The sequence below is a fragment of the Temnothorax nylanderi genome, unplaced genomic scaffold (assembly GCF_030848795.1).
Source record: "Temnothorax nylanderi isolate EJ_2023f unplaced genomic scaffold, tnyl_v1.0 TNYL_tig0444_pilon, whole genome shotgun sequence".
Taxonomy (NCBI): domain Eukaryota; kingdom Metazoa; phylum Arthropoda; class Insecta; order Hymenoptera; family Formicidae; genus Temnothorax; species Temnothorax nylanderi.
Genome location: NW_027249506.1, coordinates 105808 through 117835, shown reverse-complemented (window position 1 = coordinate 117835; position 12028 = coordinate 105808). Strand labels below are relative to the sequence as shown.

Here is a 12028-nt window from a genome sequence, read left to right as displayed (position 1 = left end):
TACTTTGATTAATTTAATATGCTAACAATAAGTGTATTATATTTTTTAACGCTTATTGTTCTTTTCAGCCTATTTTTTGTACCTGTTATGATATCATATGTTTTGTTTAGATGTGAGTATTATTAGAATGAGAGAGAAGGAGAGAGAGGGGGAGAGAGGGAGAGGGGGGGAGAGAGAGAGAGAGAGAGAGAGAGAGAGAGAGAGAGAGAGAGAGAGAGAGAGAGAGAGAGAGAGAGAGAGAGAGAGAGAGAGAGAGAGAGAGAGAGAGAATGTGTGTATTAAATTGTAAAGTATCAAATTAATTGATGTACATAATTAATTACGTCATTCATTTACTCTTTCTCTATATTTGAGTACATTTTTTTCTTAAATTTCACGATGTGTTTTTATAACATATCGTGAAATTTACAATGTGAAATGTACAACTCGATATTTTACAAATGATAGTTGGAATATTCGTAGATTTTTAATTATTGTTGTATAGGAAAATCTAGATAATTATTTAGAATTTTCAGGGAATTTTGTAAAAACATTTTACATGTTTATTGTAGATTTTTGTATTTTTTGAAAACGATTTTCTATACGATATAAAACATCTATTTTATAAAAAATTTTGGATAAACTTCCGAAAAAACCCGATTTTGATAAAATTTTACTGATATGTAGTACCCACTAAATGTAGTCGAAACCCACAGTGTTAAGTTCCGCAAATGCTTAATTTCCGAGAAAAAATTTAAATTTTCGACGAAATTAACGTCTTTCATGTTCTTGTAATAAAAAAAATTATATCTCACTCTATGAATTGAGAATAACATTAGAAAAAAAGATAACCAATTGTTGTGTGGATGGAAAAGTGCATGCATAAGTCTGCATCGTATCACATTTGTTTTACGGATGTTTAATAACTGTCAAGGGAAAGGGATACAACTCGGAGTATTTTTGAAATGTGCTAAAGTAATCTGTAGTGTTATTTTAAGCAAATATCTTTTTATTTGGAAATACCATGCAAGAATTTTCAACGTGTCATTTCTCGCTTCTGACGTCACATTCCAATATAGCCGCAACGAGTACCCAGGAGCCTTAAAGTTTTAATTTTTAATAGATTTATTATGTCTTCAACCAGAGAATATACTTCTTTAATATCTGAAATTAATTTTGAAAAGGATCTAAATTGTGTTTGACTACATATATACAACTTTATTTAAACATTTTATGCCTTTATTTTTCTCATCGGTAAAAATCCATTTAAGGGCATTTATTTGAAACATTTCTACCAAATAATACGTAAATTGGGCGTGGGAGGTTTTCGGAAGTTCATCCAAAATTTTAATTTTTTGTTCAGTACTTTTTCAAGTTAAGGGGATTCTATAGTGGCAGTCGTTACCGACATTTAGTTAAATGCATTAAACTTTTAATTGGCTTTACGGAATTGCAAAATTCTTTTACAGAATTGAAGTACGTACAAAAATGTAGTTCTGTCTGGTCAACTTTACATCAAAAAGAAAAAAAATTAAAAATTTGAGCATATAGAGCTGTCACTTGACGACAATATTTGCTTATACAAAAATACTGCAGGTTATATATACAAAATGAGATACGCTGGGACATAGGAAAAACATTTCAGAACAATATCGTGCAATTAGAACTAAGATTGAAAGCCTAGAAAAAAAGATTAGTGTGTTTAACTTTTTATATGTGCAAATACACATGCGGAATGACAAGAAGAGCAGTATGGCGTGTAGCGAGAGATGGCGCAGCAATCGAACAAGGACAGATGCCTTTCGTTAGACAAGGGCAGATATAGGCCGGTAATATAGAAAATAATAGAAAACGAATTAGAACGGAATTAAAAATGTTCGACATTATCGACATCGAGGAAGTTCGGCCTTCACTATAGGATCCCCTTAAATACCTAAAATCAATAGCTCTTAATTTTTTAGCTAAAATCATGTGAATAGGAAAGAAGGAGTAAGAGAGTATTCTGGCTTGAAAGATCGTATAAAAAAGGCATTATTCAGGAATTTTTTGCAGGGAAAAGAAAAAAAGCGAATAACATTAAACTTTAATGTTCTTTTAGCTTTAGTTTAAGAATATATTTTTATTTCGTAAGTAACAAAAACGTTCTTTTTTGTTATATCCTAGTCATTAGGACCTCGCAAAAAAAGAAACGCATATGGACGGTGTAAATAATTCTAACTGTTCTAGGTATCTGAAACTCAAAAACCAAAAATTTTCTTATTTAGGAGAAGTGTAGCTATCGTTTGAACTAGAACTAAATCAATATTTCCATTCTGGACAAACCTTCAGTCTTTTTATGGAAAATATTATAGTTTTTCCTCAAAATTTTGTTATTATTTTATTAAAAGAAAAAAACGAATAATGTATAATGTTTATTTTAGTTCAGATAACCACACATCTCCTAAATAAGAAAATGTTTAGTTTTTGCGTTTTAGATACCTAGAACAGTTAATCATTTACACCATCCATATACATTTTTTTTGCTCCTGGTGACCAGGATATAACAAAAAAGAAGAGCGTGTTTATCCATCTCTCTCTAAAAAAGGCGTGCAAACTGCAAAGTCGATACTCGAATGTATCGCGGTTATTGTTGCCTTTTTTCCGCGATGCCGATTGGTTCTCTTGCTGTGCTTATTTCATGAGCAGCTGTCATCGTATATTTTGACAGTTGTGTGTAATGTTAAAGCTAAATAGCACGCGCGAAGCGCGCTTCTGTAGTGTCTAGTCCTTCTCTAAAAAAGGCGTGCAAAGTCGATACTCGAATCTATCGAAGTTTATTGTTGTCGCTTTTCTGCGATGCCGATTGGTTCTCTCACTGCGCTTACTTCATGAGCAGCTGTCATCGTATATTTTGACAGTTGTGTGTATCAAGGAGTGTAATAGTAATAGTATAATGTTAAAGCTAAATAGCGCGCGCGAAGCACGCGTCTGTGATGTCTAGTTATTCAAAAAATAAAAATATATTCTTAAAATAAGATATATTGAAAGAACATGCAAAGTTATTTGTTTTTTATAACGTTATTTGTTTTTTTCACTTTCCTACAAAAAAATTCCCGAGAAATACCTTTTTTACAACCTCTCAAACCAGAATACGCTTTTAAGAAGTCAAGATAATAATTAATTAAATTTATTTTAAATTTATGTCTATAAATACTTTAATTTTACGTAGGTATTTGAAAAATTTCTGCAAAATTAAAAAATTCTCAGGAAATTTCTTTTTAAAGTTAGAGTAGACAATTTTATTGAAGAATGTCGTTTGTGATAATGAAAAAAAGCTAATTGATATATAATTATACATCTATAAATCTATATCTATCTATACACGGAAAAAAAAATTTGTTACTATAGGGATAACTAACATTTTTTGCTTTGAGAGCTATAATTTAGTAATAGTAGCAAAATCTTTTTGCAATTATTACTAAGTAGCAAAAGATTCAGCAAAACTTTTTGCTATTGCAACAAAAGGTTTTGCTGTTATTGCAAAATTAATAGCTCTCGCTGCAAAAAATGTTATAGTGAATTCGGTTGGACGCATCAGTTGCGTTGTACTGATTTAATCTCTAATATTTAAAGTAAAATGCAAATATTTCGACTGACAAAATGCCCAATACATATTTTACCAAATAGTACAATAACGAATATTGAGGATTTTGTGACCTGTTTATTAAACATATACTTTATGTTGATTTGTGTACGACGGCTTTAATGTGCACTGAGTGCGCACTGGTGCGTCCAACCGAATTTGCTATTAGTTATCCCATGTTTAACGAATAGATTTGCTATAATAGCAAATCCTTTTTTCCATCTATATATATATGTATATATATATATATAATCGAATGTTCCGACTGACTCATCAACGCCCAGCTTAAACCCTTAAACCTAGAAACATGAAATTCGGGTAGTATATTCCTTCCATGATATAAGTAGGGGAGACCGGGGCTAATCAGTCCGTTTTTTTTCGGTGCCGATTTTTAACAACAAAATAAATAATTGTAGTTAAATGTGGTATACCACTGTAAAGAGTGAACCTTTAGCTACAAAATTTATATAGGAAATTTTTGTCTATGTCGCTTTGTTTAACCGGTATAGAGCAAAAACGACAACGGTGGAAAAATTGAAATCTCAAAAATGCCGGGGTATAACAGTCTGCACTGCATTTTCGATACATATACGTACATCTAATTCTAAAAAATAATAGGATACATTTTAATAATTGTTTTTTAAGAGAAAAATATAAAAATTTATTTAAAATTTTTATGCGAAACATTATTAAAAAATAGTTACGAGGGTTCCTCTTTCCGCAGAAGTCACTCGCCCGACTTGTTTTACTCCTCGATGTCCGATGACTCTATTCGGTGTCTGAACGGTTGTAATTCCCGTCTCATCCATATTCCATATGCAGTGAGCCCGAAAATGTCTTGGAAATGCACCCGGACTGCTTACTGACCGATTAGCCCCAAACACAAGTTTCAGGTTTGATCGCCCACGAAATATTAGACATCAACGATAATGAAAAAACTACACTGGATTCGTGTTCAGCATGCATTACTCTTTATAATCACGTACCTCGAGATTTGGAGAGCAAATATTATTGCAGATATTACAAAATTTCCACGCGCAGAAAATGTAACTTTTACCTTCCGAAAACACGTTTGCCCTCGTAAAAATCATAACACGGCAGGTAACCTGCCGAAACTCCGTTGGTCACATGGGTACTATAAGCAGCGTTTACAATGTTAATAGCGAGTTCGCACAATATACAGGTTCCGAGATATTTGATTAGACGTATTTACCCCGTAGACGTTTTAGCCCCGGTGTCTCCCCTACCTACTCACCAAAAAAGGATTTTTAGAAATTCGAACCCTAACGGGGTGAAAAGGGATAAAATGTGTGTTACCGTAGCGAAGCACGAGTATTAAGCTAGTATATATATATATGGGACATTCCATGTCAACCGGAACAGCGCCACGCCCAAAATTTGAGAGGGTTTAAAAATTTGTTTTGGGGTGCAAAATTTATGTAAACATATTAGCTTTCGAATACCGAGTGCGCATTTTAAAAAATTCAAAATGGCGGACTCAGTATGGCGCCTAGAATAAAGAGAGTCACACAATAAAAAGTTATAACTTGAAAAAAAAATTATAAAACCACAGAGTAAAATTTTGTTTTGCATCTAAATTGTGTGTTCATTCGTGTACTTTACGTTAGGTATATTGGATTTAAAAAAATTCAAAATGGCGGATCCAATATGGCGGACGAAAAATCGAAACTTAAAATTTGTAATTGAAAAAAATATGGTCATATTCTGCGTCAAATTTGAAGTATAAATGCCCTCTTGCGATTTTTCGATATAACGCATCCTTTTCGAGATAAAAATTAATTAATATCGAAGTGCTGATTAAACTTGGAAGACACGTAACTTGTGCACGTGATAGTAGGTTTTGGGGTAACTGAAAACAAATCTGATATGATGAATAATATGAAAATTCAAAACGGCGGAGTCAGAATGTGTGTGTGTGTGTGTGCGTGTGCGTGTGCGTGTGCGTGCGCGCGCGCGTGCGTGCGTGTGCGTGCGTGCGTGCGTGCGTGCGTACGTGCGTGCGTGCGTGCGTGCGTGCGTGCGTGCGTGTGTGTGTGTGTGTGTGTGTGTGTGTGTGTGTGTGTGTGTGTGTGTGTGTGTGTGTGTGTTTGTATGCGCGTGCGTGTGTGTGTCTTAGCGCGCGCGAGAGAGCATGTAAATGAGAGCGCATCCCTGACGAAAATGAGAAGTGAGCGTTTGCGGAAGTTCATTGAGAGTTTAGAAACGGTCAGTAGAGAGTTCGTAGAGCAGAAATTGCAACGCTGCAGCGTTTGAAAAACCCAACGGCGTTGTGTAAGCGTTCTTATAAAGTTTGAAAGCGTATAAACTCTCAAAAAACCCTCATTGAACGGTTGTCAACGCTTTATAAAGCTTCTTATTTTCGCCAGGGATATTGATGTCCTGATGTAAGGACTACACTCAGAAGCCTACGGCAAAACCAGCGATACTATCGATAAACTGCAAATGCCATTTTTCACGTCAGCATAAAGAAATATTTTATTGATTCATAAACAATTTTTTAAACTTTTGTTTTCGCTAAAAATATTTCTTGGATAGTATCGCTGGTTTTGCCGTAAGCTTCAATGAGTGAAGTCCTTACATCAGGACATCAATATGGACATCAGGACTCTCATTTACATGCTCTCTCGCGCGCGCTAAGACACACACACGCACGCGCATACAAACACACACACGCACGCACACACACACACACACACACACACACACACACACACACACACACACACACACGCGCGCGCGCGCGCGCACACGCACACGCACACGCACACGCACACACGCAAACGCGCACACGCACACGCACACGCACACACACAAAACTAAAACTGTACAATTAGTTGTAAAAAGCAATTGTCTAAAATTATTTGAAAAGAATATTTATACTTCAAAGGAAGTAATTTTTTGAGAAATTACTTGAAACTAATATTTTCTTATATTTGTCTAAAAAAATGTATTTATTAACAAACGGGCTATATTAAATTTCTTCAACTTTTACTATTGAAATGCAAAATATCTTATCTTGCTTTAGCGCTAATTCGTAATATCATAATCCGCGTTTGCGATAGATTAGCAAGTCAGGATAGTGCAATTGAAACATGAATTATCATGTCCAAACGTTCTATTGTTATCGAGTCCTTTTCTTTTATTCATCCATGAGCGATGCGCGCGATGCGTGCAATGCACGCAATGCGCCGTTATATGCTGCACATAACATAGCCCAACCTACACGATGCAACAACCTACACGATGCAACAACCTACACGATACAACCTACATGATTATTAATCTTTAATGGATCACAGAAGTAAAATTTTTTGTTGTGTTTTACCGATACATTTATATATAGAAGAATTAAACTGAATTGAAAGAGGTGAGCGATGCTGTCGCCTGTGTTAAGAATAGAAGATAAAGCACTTCCTATTTTGCCTTCGTCTTTTTTCTTTCGCGAAAATTTGTGAAACTTAACACCACATTATCAGAAAAGAGCACAGTGTAAATTCTAAAATAAAAAATTTATAGTTAGATTAGTTCAGTCCAGCTATCATGAAATAGGACGCAAATATCTTCGTATCTTAATTGTTATAGATTTTTTAATTTATACAACAAAAGCTGAGATTTTATTCAGATTTTGTATATTTTAAGCAAAATGCTTTTTTAATTTCTTTGATTGTAGATATAGAAAATATTAATAGGTATATACATTACGTTCCAAAATTTGTTAAAAAAGTGCTAAAGAAAATTGTTTTTGAATTGGCCAAGAAATCTGTAGTGAAAAGGATTTTGGAATTTTTAATATAGTTTTAGAATATAAATATAGATAGAGGGGTATATTGTTTTGAAATTCAAAAATTGATATATTATGAATATTGCGGAATAGCCGCAATATGCGTAAATATTTTCGCAATAAATATTTTAGATTGATCAAAAATATAAAAAACGTTAAATATGCAATTATATTAATAAGCGAATATAGTTAATCGCAATCACACTACAGTATTTCAAATTGTCACGTACTTATTTAAGTGTCCTGCGCAATCTATCCAACTTGTTTTATTCTTTTCAGTCGCAAACAATATTCACATAAATATTATTTTACGTCGTTATGTGTTTATAATAACACAACTGCTTATACGATAAGATAACAGAGAATTTAACAGTCATTGTCACCACTAATACAAATTCATGAGCAGTAAGATTGCTCGTAAATTCCAAAAATAAATTTTGCCATAACATTCCACGAAATCTTGCTTACAATCGCGATTTTACTTAATTTTGCAGTATGCTTTTGTTGTAAATTTTCACTCCCGTCACTATCGTTTCTCGAGGTTTCTTGAACTATTCGACGTTCCATTCGTACTGATCGTCCAGGCCCAAAGCACGCAGAATTAAGGTTTCAATTCAGACTTTATTCCTCCTCTCCGCATTCTCTTCTCCCTCCTCTCTCTCCCTCACTCCTTCTTTATTTCTCTCCCTCTTTCTCTCTCCCCCTCTTTTCCTTCTCCCTTTTTCTTCCTCTCTGCCTTTTCTATAGCTTACTCACTTCCGAGATGAGACAGTTGAATGAACTTTTTTTAAATATTAAACCTATTTGTCTTTTGAAAAGTTACTGGCCTATTAACGAGCGATTAATACTTTCAGGAAATTTTCTCGGACGTCAAAAGATATACAATCTTTTATTAATAAAAATATAGGAATTCAACGATATTTTCATTTTATACCACAAATACTTTGTCTAAATCAATTGGAGCATACAAGAAATTCCAAATTTCTCCAAAATAGATAAATCTAAATGGTTCATAATTATTTCTGGTTATTCTAGTAAAAATATAAAAAACCTGCTTGTTAGTGTCATCAGAGATATTTTGAACTGACTATGAATTTAGTCTATTATATTACGTATTCGACAATATATTCGTTACATTATGTGAAATTATATTAATATTATCTATATATATAAAAATGAATGTATGTATGTATGTATGTATGTATGTATGTATGTCCTTTATACACTCTTGAACTATTCGACCGAATTTTTACCAAAAGTATATGAAATAGGGGTAGAATTTCCCGGGGAGTGTTATAGAGTGTATAGTTTTTTGTTACCGATTTCCTGGAAACCGGTTTTTTTAATTTTTCTAATTTTTTGAGAAATAATTGACTGAATCTCAAAGAATTATAGATCAAATTTCTACCATAAGTATATGAAATAGGGGTAGAATTTTCCGGGGAGTGCCACTATGTGTATAGTTTTTTGTTACCGATTTTTTGGAAACCGGTTTTTCCAATTCTTCTAATTTTTCGGGAAATAATTGACCGAATCTCAAAGAATTATAGATTAAACAGGGGTAGAATTTTCCGGGGAGTGCTATAAAGTGTACAATTTTTCGTTACCGATCTTTTTGGAAGCCGGTACCAAAATTTTTTCAATTTTTCGGGAATTAATTGACCGAAAAATTAGAAGAATTGGAAAAACCGGTTTCCAGAAAATCGGTAACAAAAAACTATACACATAGTGGCACTTCCCGGAAAATTCTACCCTTATTTCATATACTTTTGGTAGAAATTTGATCTATAATTCTTTAAGATTCGGTCAATTATTTCCCAAAAAATTGAAAAAATTAAAAAAACCGGTTTCCAGGAAATCGGTAACGAAAAACTATACACTCTATAACACTCCCCGGGAAATTCTACCCCTATTTCATATACTTTTGGTAAAAATTCGGTCGAATAGTTCAAGAGTGTATAAAGGACATACATACATACATACATACATTCATTTTTATATATATAGATTAGAAACATTGGTGAGAGATTTAAACCTTTAGTATGTCTGAAAAATTTTAACGGTGACAATGTAAAAAAGAAAGTACGACTTTAGAAGTCGTATCAACACACTATTATGGTTATTGAATGTTTATGTGTCACATACTACACACAAGGAACATTTTTTCTGTATTCTCAGATCTTAATTTGTAGTGCACGTTATGAAGTTTAAGTAACTAATTGTAAGTTTATTAATTTATTCTTTATTTTATGTTCATATGAAAAGAGAGAGAGAGAGAGAGAGAGAGAGAGAGAGAGAGAGAGAGAGAGGGGGGAGAGGGGGAGAGGGGGAGAGGGGGAGAGGGGGAGAGGGAGAGGGAGAGAGAGAGGGAGAGAGAGAGAGAGAGAGAGAGAGAGTACTGGGGATACTAGTACTTTGAGTACATACGCGTTAAATTTTTTGTCGTCTCTTCCAAAACGTCCTTGTCTTAATACTTATTCTTCAAAACATTCTGTTCGTGAAGGATTAACGTTTTTTTTTATATTTATGACAGTTTTTATTCTCTTGTTATCCTTGTTTTCCTTCGAAGTGAAAGAATAGAAATTTTTTGCAATATGAAATATCTGCTTTATGAGAGAGTTCTCTAATTCTTTTCAGTATTTTGAAATAAATAATTATTTTATCATTATATAAGTAGGAAATGGTTTAAATAAATAAAAAATAATTAAGAAATTCATTCAGATAAGTAATCTTTCTAAATTTACATCTAAAAGTATTCTAAATATATCTGGAAATTTAAATAAAGCTGTTTGGAAAATTGTGACATTCTGAGAAAATTTTTTTCCCAAGGTAAGATTTGAGTAAATATCTTGATAAAGTTTGTTAAAGTAAAAGAACCTATATTTTTGTTATCTATAAGTCGGTGTTATTGTTTAGATATGAATTAATATTAATTGATTTTTCTTTTGATATCTAGATTGTGGAATTAATATTATCTGGGTCTTGATATCTTTTATTTTCATTGCACTTTTTAAATTTTCTTAAAATTCTTCTTTTTTAAAACTTGGATATCTTTATTATTGTTGATTAATTATTTAATTTACTTAATTACTTATTTTAACATGATTATTGATACAATTGGCCATAATTTTATATTATATTGAAAAAGTTCTTTTATTTGCCGATTACTACATTCTGTCAGTAGTTTGCCATCAAGTTCATTTTGGTCGATGCATGCACGTATAAGCAATTCTCGTTTGAGAAAGCCGTTGAGCTTGTAGATTACACCTTGCTTTGCCAAGAAGAGGACCTGAAATGCACTGTGGCATCGAGTTGGTAACAAGAAAATCTACATTCCTTCGTCTCCCGATCATGAATACACTGCCACAAGAAAGAAGCTTGCATACGTACAAAACAGGATATGTCTTAAACGACCATGGTCGGAAACGAGTTACGTAGTTTATTCTTCGTATTCCTGCCGTCTGTATTATTTGGTATAACATTCGCGCCCATTTAACAAGATATTTAAAAATAAAATGCGAAGAATCTAATTTGCGTCAGATTTTTAATTAAATATTTAAATAAATTATGAACTTTAATCAATTAGAAAACAGCACTTCTGATAAATATCCAATAATTTGATTAGCGATTTTAGTACAAAGAACAAATTAATTATTAAGATTAAAAACTAATGATTAAAAATTATTGTTGATATTATTAAAGTACCTAAGCATGTACCTGAGAAAAAAAATATACGATATAGAAAATTCGTTTATTATTACTTTAACGAATCTTTCTTAACACTGATGAATTTCAAATACGTTCAGTGTATCTTTTGACCGAATAGTGATTCGCCGGAAACATTCTTTATTCTTGTCTCACATTATTCATTCAAAGCGCATTGTCATGTTGTTTTGCATTCGAGTTGAGCGAACATTTATAACAAACGCCATAATACGAACATTGTTTCTGTTGAATCGTATGTATGGAACTAATATATACTTAAGAAATATTAACTCATTAAATACCATAATTGTAATATAAAGATTGGCATTATTACTTATTGCTATTATTTTTTTCTAATATAAAATATTTTTGAATTCTAATTATTTTTTTCTACAGAGCACGAAATGAGCATATGTGTATGTATATCAAGAAACACGGTAGTGTAACGCGCCAAGTACACACGCAGCGCGAAACCGCCCCCGTGTATCTTCACACGGCGACGAGTTGCGAGTACCCGAAATTTTGAAATCTGGGGTCGATTTATATAAGAAAAGTGTTTTTATTTTTCTTCTACGAATGCCCTACGAGTAAAGATATTACGATGCAAAGTCCGAAATGTAAATATTTCGTTTAAGATACGTCGTTATTATCATCGTCGTCGTCATCATCGCCATCGCTTTCGAAAAATATTGTCGCTTTTACTTTTTCGACACTATGCGGCATATCGCTTTTGATAAACAGCGCGCGCGTTATTATCGACCCAGCAGGTACATCAGGCCAATATATGACTTATGCCAGGATAAGAGCCTATTACGCACAAGGATTGTTGTAATCGTTTACGACTCTGTCGTAAGTCAACGCACAAGGATTGACGTTAGCGTATGTCGTATCCATCGCGTCGCATACGCGACGAATTCATA

The 12028-nt window shown here is 33.1% G+C and overlaps 2 protein-coding genes across 8 annotated transcripts in view; one reads left to right on the top strand and one right to left on the bottom strand.

The window, feature by feature from the left end:
* Window positions 1-12028, top strand: part of LOC139782838 (uncharacterized) — a 128503-nt gene that overhangs the window by 29503 nt on the left and 86972 nt on the right. The window lies entirely within an intron of this gene.
* The window catches only part of LOC139782836 (protein I'm not dead yet-like), a 91869-nt gene that overhangs the window by 26226 nt on the left and 53615 nt on the right, over window positions 1-12028 (bottom strand). The window contains exon 1 of one of the 4 annotated variants that reach the window (XM_071721919.1): window positions 7872-8025. The exons of 1 other annotated variant lie outside the window; for it this stretch is intronic. The gene's annotated coding sequence lies outside the window, so the exon portion shown is untranslated. Of the gene's footprint in view, window positions 1-7633; window positions 8026-12028 lie in introns of those variants that run through there. 2 more of the 4 variants (XM_071721918.1, XM_071721920.1) reach the window with 2 other exon arrangements.